At 39.8% G+C, this 13,081-nt stretch overlaps 1 long non-coding RNA gene across 1 annotated transcript; it reads right to left on the minus strand.

Moving 5' to 3' along the window:
- Window positions 1–2,767: 2,767 nt before the first annotated feature.
- Window positions 2,768–4,013, minus strand: LOC110218659 (uncharacterized). Its single transcript, XR_002327380.1, has 3 exons — window positions 3,927–4,013; window positions 3,247–3,366; window positions 2,768–3,106 (listed from the first exon to the last, which is right to left on the minus strand). It is a non-coding gene; the product is annotated as an uncharacterized LOC110218659 (long non-coding RNA).
- Window positions 4,014–13,081: the final 9,068 nt, after the last annotated feature.

Below are 13,081 nucleotides of genomic sequence, written 5' to 3' on the forward strand. Positions count from 1 at the left end.
GAGTATAATCCTTCAGGGAAAAAATGGTTTCAGTGAAATAGAGGACTTTCAAACATTCTTGATGAAAAGACCAGAGCTGAATAGAAAATTTGACTTTCAGATACAAGACTCAAGTGGAACATGAAGAGGTAAACAGGAAAGAGAAATCATAAGAGACTTATGAAGGTTGAACTGTTTACATTCCTGCATGGAAAGATGATGTTTACAACTCATGAGACCTTTGTCAGTATTACGGTAGTTGGAGGAAAAAAAATTATGTGTGTGTATAGGTAGATAGACAGACAGACAGACAGATAGATAGATAGATAGATAGATAGATAGATAGACAGACAGACAGACAGACAGACAGACAGACAGACAGATAGATAGATAGATAGATAGATAGATAGATAGATAGAGGGCACAGGGTGAGTTGAAGATTAAGGGGTCATATTCAGAGAATAAAATTAAGGGATGAGAGAGGATTATACTGGGAGAAGAAGAAAGGGAGAGGTAGAATGGGGTAAATTATCTCACAAAAAAAAACAGAAAAGAAGAGTATCTTACAGTGGAGGGGAAATGGGGGAAGGTGAGAGGGAATGAGTGAATCTTATTCTCATAGGATTTGGCTTACGGAGGGAATAACATGCACATTCAGTTGGGTAAGGAGATCTGTCTTACCCTACAGGAAAATAGGGGAGAAGGGGACAAGAGAGCAGGGGGATGATAGAGAGGAGGGCAGATTGGGAAAGGGGGTAATTAGAAGTAAATACTTCTGAAAAGGGACAGGGTCAAAAGAAAGAATAGAATAAATGGGAGGGCAGGATAGGATTAAGGGAAATAGAGTTAGTTTTTCACAACATGTCTGCTATGGAAGTGTTTTGCATACTGCACATGTATAACCTATATTGAGTTGTTTGCCTTTTCAATGAGGGTGCGTGGGGAGGGAGGAAGGGAGAAGATTTGAAACCTAAAGTTTTAAAAACATATGTTTAAAAAAATGTTTTCACATGCAACTGGGAAATAAGAAATACGGGAAATGGGGTACAGAAGTCTATCCTGCCCTACAGGAAAATAGAAGGGGAAGGTGATAAAAGAAAGGGGGAGAGACAGAAGAGAGGGCAGATGAGGGGAAGGGATATTCAGAATGCATGTCATCTTGGGGTGGAGGGAGGGTGAGATGGGGTGAAAATTTAGAACTCAAAATCTTGTGGAAGTAAATATTGAAAACTGAAAATAAATAAATTTATATTAAAAAAAGAAAAGAGCATCAGCAAAACATTTTTTAAATACGTAGGAGAAAAAATGAAGTGACAAAGTTTACAAATAGAGCAAATTTTGTTATTACCTTTTAAAAGTTAATATAGATATGTATTTCTTTGAAAACAAAATACTTTATATAAAAGTTTACGCAATCCTCTTCTCATTTTTTTTCTTGAAATGTCTGTTTATTGATGACTGTTAAATTCACAACGAAAAAGAAAAGGACTCTGCTTTCTTTTTTGAGGATTCTATGAACAATTGTTTTTCTCTAGTCCTCCTAATCTCTAAGCATCCAAAGATCTTGGAGTAGCTCATCAATCACACTTGCCATTTACTTCCGGACTCTTGCATTTAGATCATCTGGGCCTAGAGGCCTGAACTGAGCTAGGCGCTGCCTCCCCATCTCCTCAGTTATCTTGGGTTTCTACACCCTGCCAAATGGTTTTGATGTATCTTTCCCTGTCTGAAGGTCATTTTCCTTGGCTAAGAAAACAGAAGTGAAATGAGGCCTGAGTGGTAGGTTTTTTTTTATTGTTTTTATTGTTGCCTGTTTTCAACATCCCCTCCACAGACCCTCTCTATCCCATTTTTTGTCCTTGTCTTGCTCTCAACAAAGTTTAAAAAGAAAAAAAAAGTTTTGTTATCCTTAGTATTCCTTTCTAGCATTGTCACGCTTAGTGTTGGTAATATAGGCACAATTCTTCTAAGATGCCACTGTTTTGTACTTGTCTCCCATTACTTACCTTTGCTTTCATCTTCTATATCTAACATTGATCAGCTTGAACCCACAAGGGTTGGGATCCCGTGTCTTTCCCTTCATCATCGAGAGCCCCCTCTGCTCTAACCCAGGCATGTGGTCTTTAGTGAGTCTGGTTTCTAATGAGAGGGGTTAGACTCTTTTCTCACATTCTTTGGCTCATTAACCCTCACTTTGGCTCCCTGGAGACAAATTAAAACTTAGGTTTTGGCCCATACCCAGGATTTTCTCCCGAAAAAGGAGAACAAAAAAGTTACTCAGCATACAGTTTTCCCTTTTACATCTTGACTTTCCCTATCACAGTTTCAATATATCATAGGTCGGTGTAAAAAATTACTGTAAATGGGAGTTTTTTGGGAGTTTTGCAGAAGCCACAGGTGACACATGAAGGCCAGCAGGCAACACAGAAAAAGTTTAGAAATTCAGAAATGCGTAAAATGTGCTTATGACCAAATACTTAACCCAAATTTTACAATAAGGTACTGTAAATATCCCATAAAAAAAATTCAGACTTCTCTGGTATGAAGGGAAGGCCAAAAAGTGTTATGGGGGTTCTCCAGATCACAGGGGCATTGTGTCCCTAACCCCCTCGATGCGGAAGGGATAACTGTATAACATAGTAATTTAGTCCTATATGCAAAAGGAATAATAAATTTAGGACATTCACAAGTCAACAAACATTTATTAAGCACCTGCTATGTGCCAAAGCACTGCACTAAGTGTGTATTTGATAAAAAACAAAAAAAAGAAACAACTTAAAGTAGGATTTAGTGATTTAATTTGTAACTGCTGTTACAATTGTTTGAGAAGCTGATACTTAAGCCTCATCCAAACATAAAACAGTTTGTAGGATTGCTAAATAGGAATTTTACATTTCACTTCAACTCTGTACTTTTGAAATCACTCTTAACCCCCATACTTTTGCTGAGGAAATGGTCATATTGGGGACATATTTTTTTGTTGGTAGTCATACTCTTCCAGAGAGCTGGAATAGTTGCTAGAGTATCCTCCTCTGGCATCATTTAGCTCCGACCCAATGAGCCCCAAGACCTCTCAAACTCACAAGGTCACCTGGAAAGCTGAGACATCTTGGGATAGATACTCCACCTACAATAAGGAAAGAAAAAAACCCACAAAAATAAACTCAAGCTCAAATTTTCTTAGCCAGGATATGTATGTGCTTTAGGTGCCATGTGCTCAGAGATATATGGAGCAAGGAATAGAGCAAATAGCCCTTCCCATACTACCTTCTCTGAAAGCAGCTTAAAAACATCTTGACACAATTCAGAATCAGAAAAAGAGGCTGAGAGGCTGAGGCATTGGCTTCTTCCATTTGTATATTCACTGAGTCATCAGCTCTTCAAGCTCTGCAACCAATAAAGGGATTCTTCATTATATCAGAGTGCAAACCCAATCAGATTGAGAAATATGGGATCACCTCCCTGTGGTCTCCTAAAACCAGGAATGAGAATGCTAAGCATGCTCCATATACTCCATATACTCCATATCCTTTACATATATGTGTCTTTCATAAATATGAGGTTGTTGAGAAAGTCCCTGTTCATCTAATACCATCAACTTCTTTAGGAATTCTTTTCTCTTTCCTCCTCATCAGAATAATTTCTGTTTGTGTCATTAGAATTTCATTTTAAGAGCTTTCCATCACTTTTTAATTGACTTCCACTATAAAATATTGTCACTGATCCTACTTCTCCTTTCTCTAAACCCTTTGAAATATGCTTTCAAAAAAAAAATTAAGGCTTATGTCAGATTATGCCCAGCTTTCCTCTCCTCCTCTATCATGAACTCAATAATGATGTGGTCATTTATCCCCAAATTTCCTGTCATTCCTACTTTAACAACCAATTCCTCCTGGTTGGTCAGAATTAGTTCCAGAATAGCAGTCTTCCTTATTGTTTCCCCTTACCTTTTGAAGGATGAAATTATCATTAAGCCAAGTCACAAGTTTATCAGCTGCTCTCCTTTTGGCAGAGAGGGAAAGTGTGTGTCAGCTGATGTTTGTATAGTTGAAATTCCATATCACTACAGTATCATGGCTCTGGACCAGGTATGTGATCTGTTTCCCAAACTCCTCCCCCTCCTGTCCATGTGATCTGTAGTGTATCCCTGCAACAATATAACTTATGCCTTCCTCCACATTGGCTACTCAAATGCTCTCCAGCATGTTTCTGCTGTTGGGACCTGAATTTCATTATATGAATATACATTCTTAATATACAATACTGCTCCACGCACCCCTCTTTGTTATTTTATTCTTTTTAAAAAACACATATCCTTCCTGAGCCCAATTTCAGTCAAGAGATACCATCTCATCTAGTCTTAGTAATACCAAATAAGGTCAAGTTTTCCTCTTGGAATTGGGATTTCTAGTTTTTATATTTGTATGTAAATGACTTATAACCCAGTGTCACCCCTTACAAGTGGCTTTAGTGGATTCAAATTCACTGGTGGGGTGGCCTGACCAATAAAAGAGTAGGAAATGTTCTTTTTCTCTCACTTTCAGACTCATTATGCTCTCATCCTTGAGTTTCAGGGAAAACCTCTATAAGAAAAGGTATAGTTCATGTCTAAAGGATTTCCTGAAAGGGTTGAATAGAATCCATTCTAGAAAAAGTACTCAGTGAACAGTATAGGCAGCTGTTTATTTCCTCCACCAGAAAAAGAATGCTTAAAACACAAAAGACTAAGTACACATTCGCAAATACTGAAAATATTAGACAATAAACTATAATATTTATTTTGCTCTTCTTACAGGTAAAAACTCTGTAGTGCTGCTGAGTAGATATTTTCTTTTCTTTTTTGGGTGAGGCAATCGGGGTTAAGTGACCCACCCAGGATCACACAGCTAGTAAGTGTCAAGTGTCTAGTCTGAGATCAGATTTGAACTCAGGTCCTCCTGATTCCAGAGCCAGTGCTCTATCCACTGAGCCACCTCGCTGCCCCCAGATATTTTTTTTTTAGGGAAAAACCACAAGAAAGAAAAAAAAGAGAGAAAATAGTATGCTTCAGTCTGCATTCAGACTCTCCAGTTCCTTCTCTGGATGTGAATAGCTTTTTCCATCATGAGTCTTTTGGAATTGTCTTAGATCCTTGTATTGATGAGAGGAGTTAAGTCTATCAAAGCTGGTCATCACACAATGTTGCTGTTACAGTGTACAATGTTCTACTGGTTCTGCTCACTTCACTCGGCATCAGTTCATATAAGTCTTTCCAGGTTTTTCTGAAGACCACCTGCTCATCATTTCTCATGGAATAATAGTATTCCATTACATTCATATATTACAACTTGTTTAGCTATCCCCCAATTGCTGGGCATCCCCTCAATTTCCAATTCTTGGCCACCACAAAAAGAGCTGCTATAAACATTTTTATACATGTGGGTCCTTTTCCCATTTTTATGATCTCTTTGGGATACAGACCTAGAAGTGCTATTGCTGGGTCAAAGGGTATGCAGTTTTATAGCCCTTTGGGCATAGTTCCAAATTGTTCTCCAGAATGATTGGATCAGTTCACAACTCCACCAACAGTGCATTAGTGTTCCAATTATCCCATAGCTTCTACAACATTTATCATTTTATTTCTCTCAGACTTTTGTTTGACTACTTGTGCTTAGGGAAAGAACAATATAGCCAAAAAAAAGCATCCAAGAACCTGAAGTCCAATTTCAGGCTCATCTGGGTAAGGACATATTCTAATTACCATGTACTTGTAGCCACCATTATTGTAATTGTAGTGTATCATTGTATTGATCAGAATCTCTCAGTCTTTCGCAGTTGATTATTGTTACAATATCATTGTTACTGTGCACAATGTTCTCCTAGTTCTGTTTACTTTGCATTAGTTCATACAAGTCTTCCTAGGTTTTTCTGAACCCATCCTTCTTGTCATTTCTTATAGCACAGTAATATTCCATCACAATCATATACCACAGCTTGTTCAGCCAGTCCCCAGCTGATGGGCATCCTGTGTGGGATGTCTCATGAAAGTCAAATGATGGCTGGCAGAATAGCATAGTATTGCACTCAAAAAAGAGAGAAGGTAGAACCTTTTATGGTTCTTATTGTCTGTTGAGGGATATGGCTATTCCACAAGAATCTATCCCCTCACATACTCAGTGACCAATCCTTTTTGAAAAACATGTAGACAAAGAAAGAGTTGCTGTGTCATTCTAAGGTACTGTGAATATCTCTCAGCAAAAGTCCAGAGCACATACCCAGCTTTATGGGAAATGCTCTAGCCCCATGATGGGGATGGTAATGGTAGGGAGTCCTTTGATTACCCCAATGTCATAGATATTTGAAGCTTTTTTTCTGAATGCATAAAAATAGTAGGTGCTTAATAAATACTTGTTGAAATGTAAAATCTCTTTTTGGATATTGTCTCCCACGAATGGTCCTCTCTTCTGCTGTGTTTCTCCTTTGCTCACTTGCTACTCTAGATATACTCTAGATAGTACAAAGATTATGATGTTTTATGCATAGTTCTGCCTCCCCTTCTCTTTTCAGCTTGAAATCCTCTTGATTAGATTTTCAAGACTTTAGACAGATGCATATTTTAATAACCCTTGTTAGGCTTCATCTTTTGCCAAGGGTCCATCATTACTATATTTAAAGCCATGTTCAAGAACTCCAATTCCCATTCTCTGACATCATCTTCTTGGCTAGGTGTTCACCTCACAAATCTGCCTCTCTCTTTTAAAGACACCACCTGTAGCCTGGAGTCTACAGTCGTTTGCCTCCAACTTCATAATCCTTAGTAATGCTTTCTAGGTAGTATTATTTGTCTCCAAATTAATCACCATTTGTTAGTAGTGGCAGTCAGGTTTGATTATTGTCAGAAAGAACTACATCATGTCCCAGATGCATGCTCTGGGAAGAGAGCCAACCTTAGCTGTTTATATTACATGGACAAAAGCAGCCTTAGTATGCTTCAGTAGGGAATTGGACCACCACTAACCTCCATGGCTCTTCTCTTCATCTTTTGACCATCACTGGATGATCTCTCATCTGGAAGCGCAAGAAACTACTTCTGTTAGAGATAATTCAGACCCTTTCCCCCTCCAAGATCACCCTTCTACCTATTATAGAGCTACAATTGTTCAAGAAACCTTCCCTTCTTTCTCTGTACCAAATTCTTCTACCCACTAACTTCCTGACAAAGGTGAGAATTCCCTCAGCTTCTTTGTAGCCTTTTTCTTCTTTGCTTTTTCCTTGAAGAACATTTTCAACCTGGAGAGTAGGATTATTTTTTCCTACCTTTTTCCATTTTCCTTTATAAAAGGGATTAACCTTCAATTTGCACCATTGCTAACATATGCCCCTGGCTGAAACACAAATAAATCACATTTTCTGCAGGTCAAAACAAAAATTTCCCTGCCCTCTGCACTTAAATAAAATAAATCCCACAGTCCTTTGTTGTCTTTTTGGTGGTTATCTTGACTAATTCTTATGGATAATTAATAAGGCAAGCTGCCTTTTTATAAGATTTGGCAACTGGTTGAATATGTAGTGTGAGGAAGAGCTAGCAGTCAAAAACCTCAAAATACATATGCAAGACCCATGTACCATGTTTCATCTTGCTACTGATTATTTGCTAATAATTCTCTTTTCTTCTTTATATACTAGGCTCTCTGGCCATGTTTCGGGGATAAGGATAAACTTATATAGCAGATAGAAGGAGATAAAAAGCAAGAATGCAGAACCACAGATGTCTGATGAAATCCAATTGTCTAAATAGATAAAAGAAAAAAAAATCTTTTGTTTTTTCTTGCATTGACTCTCCAGAGCCTTCCCTGTATTTCCCTGGGTGCTAGGTTCTCTGGTTCCATTGTGGAGGGGGTAGGGAAAGCTGGCTCTACTTAGTAGACAGAAAATAGCACAACACAAGAGACAAAATGCCATCCCAGTGTGTAATGAAATCTGCACAGCTCATTGGACCTTGACACTCACTGCTCACAAGATCTTTCCTTCCCTTCCCCTTGTGTTCCTGGAAGCTTGGCTTTTTGAACCACATAGGGCTAATCCATTAGGACCACTGGCTCTGACTTGAACTAAGCAGACTAAACAGATTCCTGTTCCAGTGAGAACTAGTTGTGCTTCCTTTCAAAGTGATTAAAGTAAAGTTCTTGAAGGCTGAATGTTTTCAGAAGACCCGCTAAAGTGACCATAGTTTTAGATTTAATAACTTGGATTTTCTCAAGTCAATGGAACTCAACATTTGCTTGCCTTCAAGTTTGAAGTTCAAATGATTCCTTGTTTCTTATCGGATAAAAACGGAGGGCCTTTATGGCATTTAAAATGATCCATAATCCAACCAAATCCTGTCAATCCTTCTTATCTCCCTCTACGCTACAATACAAATACCTTGCTCCAGGCAGGCCAATCTCTTTATGGTTCCTCAAACATGCCACACACATTATGAACTCAAAGTCACTGCGTACCCTGTTCTCCTATCCTAAAATGCCCCTTTCTCTCCATTCTTCTCATCGAAATCCTTCATGGTCTAGCTTGACTCTCACTTAATCATTGATTCACTCATTCATTTAACAACTATTTATTAATGCCTAACATGTACAGAGTGATGCACTACAAGGGCCTATAAGATCAAAAGGACAAAGTTCCTCCTTTCTTCAGGATGCTCATAATCTGGGAGGACTAGCCATGTTCATAAGGATGGGATCTATGGTTACATTGATACAGGAAGCTCTGTCCCCATGAGGAACTTACTTTACCAATGCAGATTGTGCCTTAGATATCCCTGGGCTAGAGTATGAGAGGTTAAGGGACTTGCCCAGGCCAAGATGTGCCAGAGAGAGGGCTTGAATTCAAGTCTTGCTGTCTCAAAGGTCAGCTCTCTATCCACTATGCCATGGTGGCACCTCATGTAGTGCCTAGTATGTGCCAAGATGAATGGGTGTTCAGACAGAACTAGCACCTCTGGTGTGAGGGCTGCCACACCCTTTTCAGAATGCTCATCCACCTTTGGTGTCCGCTTGATCCACCCAACTCTCACCAGTGGCCCCAAGAAGCTATAGCATGTACAGTGGTTACACCCTGACAAAACCTAGGCTAAACTAGGACAAGAGTAACTGACAGGCTCAAATCCATCGGTGAATTAGGGGGATGTCTACTCCAAGCATCTGAAGACTTCTCCTGAAGGAATGGGTGGGTGAGAATAGTTTGTTCCAATGGCCATGAAGGTAGCAGAAACAGGCACCGTGGAGTGCTTAGAGCTTGGTCAGACATCAGAGACTGCAAAGTCATCCACTCCATCTCAGGCCATCATTGGCCATGTTCACTTTTGTCCTGCCACTGGACTTCAATGAGTCTGGAAGAGAGAGTGAGACTGATGACTTTGTGCATCTCTGCCTCACTTAAATCCAATTTATGTGCAAGTCAAAAGACATCACCCATACCGTTTTACCATTTTTACCTACCTCAAAATCCTGTGGTGACAGGCAAGTGATGAAGCAGCAGGTGCAGATACACTGGAAGCTGTAGTCACAAACCTGGACACAGGAGGCCCAGGCCATAGGATCATCTTCTGATTGGACTGAAGAAGCATTGGAATTTAGCAGCCCTGTGGGTGTCTGAGTAGCCTTTGTTAAGGTTACCTCCTTACCACTGGTTACCTCCTAGTGTGAGGAAGGTGCTAGAAAAGGTGCACTAAACATTGTCTGCTTTACCTAACCTAACCCTGCCCTGCTTACCTCAGCAGCTGGAGATCCTACCCTGCAGTCAAAATACAAAAAACTTTTGTGAAGATGATTCTACTCACTATTGGTATATGGAATGTACACACACTTATGGATGACAAGAAATCCAGTAGACCTAAAAGACAAAACAGCTCTTGTTGAGAGAGAACTCAAGCAGGTATCACATCCAAATAGCAGCCATGAGTGAAACGAAGCTGGCAAATAAAGGCTAGCTTACCAAAGTTTGAATGGGATATACTTTTTTCTGGAGTGGCTGCAGTGATGGGGAATGTCATGAAGCTGGCATAGGTTTCACAATCAAAATTGATCTAGTCAAGAAGCTTGTATGCCTCCCCAAAGGAGTGGAAAACAGGCTTGTGACAAGGTGATTGCCATTTGCAGGAAAGTGCCTTGCCATCATCATCAGTGCATCTGCTCCCACCATGATGAATCCTGATAAGGTGAAAGAAAAATTTTGTGAAGACCTGGAGAATCTCATTATTAGTGTGCTCAAAGAGGATAAATTTGTAATTCTGGGTGGAACTTAACACCAGAGTAGGCACACATCATCAGACACAGCAGGGAATACTTGGGAGAAATGTAGTTAGAAAAAGCAACAGCAACAGTTACTTACTACTGAAGACTTGTGTGTCTCATGACCTTCTCATCACCAATGCTGTCTTCCATTTGCCTAAATGCAATAAAATTTCATGGATGCACCCTCGCAGCAAGCATTGTCATTTAATAGACTATGTCAATGTCAAGAGAAGAAACAGACAGGATATGAGAGTGATGAAGGTTATGCATGGCACAGAGTGCTAGATCAATCATAGATTTATGCTCTCCAAGCCAAACAGTCATGTTCAACAAAAGCAGTGGTCCCCAAGGCAAGATGACTACCAGAAGACTTAGCATCCATGAATTACAGCACTTCTCCAAGCTTGAACAGTTTGTTGCTAACTTGGAGGGAAAACAGCCAACACATGGTTGGCAATAGTGGAGTAGAACAGGAGTAGGCAGCTTTCAGAGGTTTGCTGTGCAATACCACATTTACTGATCTGGGTCAGAACACTTGCAAACATCAAGATTGGTTTGATGAAAATGGTGAGGAAATTCAGAAAATGCAAAACAAAAAATGAGAACTCCACAGTGTTTACCAGCAAGATAGTTATTCATCTTTAAGAAGGCAGCATTTAACTCTATCAAAAGTAAAGTACAAATGAAGCTTGGAGAGATGCAGGATTCTTGGTTCACTAAGAAGGCAGATGAAATTCAGTTTTATGCTGATAGTAATAATCCAAAATGCTTTTATGTTGCCCTGAAGGCTATTCATGGGCCAAAGACCTATGGTACATATCAACTATTCAGAGCCATATTGATTAGTGATAAGGACATGATCTTGGAGAGATGAGCTGAATACTATCATAGTATTCTTAACAGACCATCCACCACCAGTGCTAAAGCCATTGACCATTTACCTCAGGTTGAAGTCAATCTCTCTCTAGCTGAACTTCCAACTGAAGAAGGGGTTTCAAATGCCACTAGGCTCCCTTCCTATGGCAAAGCATCTGGAGATTTGCAAGGCAGAGGTCCACTGCTCATAACAAAAGCTGACTCAAGTCTTCTGGGTTATATGGCAAGAGGAAGTTATCACTCAGGAGTTCTAGGAGGCCTCCATTGTCCATCTCTATAAAGAAAAGGGAAATAGATTGTCATGTGGAATTTGCAGGGGGAAAGAGGTCCCCTCTTTTAGTTATTGCTGGCAAGATTCTTGCCAGAGTACTCTTAATAGATTGATCCTTCACCCAGAAAACGGTCATGAAGCCAGTGTGGCTTCAAAAAGGGTTGAGGGATGGTCAATATGCTGTTTGCTGCCCAATAACTCCAAAAGAAATGCCAGGAGCAGACCAGAGGTCTTTTCACAACATTTATTGAATTGACCAAGACCTTTGATATTTTCAGTCACGAGGGTTTGTGGAAGATCATGGCAAAATTTGATTGAGAGAAGTTCATTAGTTTTATAGGTCAGTTTCATGATGGCATGTTTGCATGATGCTTACATGCTTTCCCAGTTACCAGTGAAGTGAAGTAGGGCTATTTCCTTGCTCTCATGCTTTTTAGCATGATATTTTCAGTGATATTGTCAAATGCTTTCAATGAGGATGAAAACAGCATCAAGGTCAGCTACTTCACTGACAGCAAATTTAACTTGAAAAGCTACAAGCCAAGACTAAAGTGGAGGGAGAGCTGGTGTGTAACTTTCTGTTTGAAGATGACTGTGCAATCAGTGCAGCCCCTGAGGCTGAGATGCAACAGAATATGGATTGATTCTCTGCCACTTGTGCTAATTTTGGCCTGACAGCACCAAAGACCCCCGAGAGGTTCTCCATCAGCCAGCACTATCCTTATGTGGAACCATTGGTTACAGCAAATGGAGAAATTTTTGATGCTATGGATAAGTTCACTTACTTTGGCAACATACTTTCTAGGAACGTACATGTAGATGATGAGTTTAATGTATGTATTGCTGGAGCTAGTTCAGTGTTTGAGAAGCTCCAAAGGAAACAGAGGAAGAGAAGAGGTATTAGGTTGCCTACCAGACCAAAGAACTACAGAGCCATTGTGCTGATGTCATTGTTATATGCCTGTGAAGCCTATACAGTGTTCCAGCGCCATGACAGGAAACAGAATTGCTTCCGTTTAAATTGTCTTAGGAAGATTCTGAAGATCACCTGGCAATGAGGTACTTGACAATAAGGTACTTTCTTGAGTGAACTGCTATAGAGAGAACAACTCTGATGGGCTAGCCACATTGTTAGAATGCCCAATGTAGATTTGACTGAAATACTATTTTGTGGGAAACTCACACAAGGCATTGCTCACACATTGGTCAGAAGAAGCGATATAAGGACACTCTCAAGGTCTCTCTAAAGGACTTTGGAATTGATTATGAGACATGGGAAGCACTCTCACAGGACTGCCCAGCATGGCGAACCCATATCAAAAAAAGGGCTGTGTACTATGAGCAAAGCAGAATTGGAATTGCTCAAAAGAAATGTGAAATGCTCAAATTTAGAGACATCTCAACTCCAAATGCTTATATGAAGTATTTGTGCTCAACTTATGGTAAAACTTTCCAAGCTTGTATTGGTCAGATCAGTCATAGTTGGACACACTTGACCTGGACATAGAGATGTCATTTTGGTCCTCTTAAAGCACGAAGGACAACAGCAAACCAACCAACCAGTTGTGCCAAGCACTGTGCTAAGCACTTTGTAAACATTATTACATTCGATCCTTATAATAATCCTATGGGATAGATGCTATTATTATCCTCATTTTACTGTTGAGAAAACTGAGGCAGGCAG

This window comes from Phascolarctos cinereus, unplaced genomic scaffold, assembly GCF_003287225.1.
Source record: "Phascolarctos cinereus isolate Bilbo 61053 unplaced genomic scaffold, phaCin_HiC Scaffold_1;HRSCAF=81, whole genome shotgun sequence".
Classification (NCBI taxonomy): Eukaryota; Metazoa; Chordata; class Mammalia; order Diprotodontia; family Phascolarctidae; genus Phascolarctos; species Phascolarctos cinereus.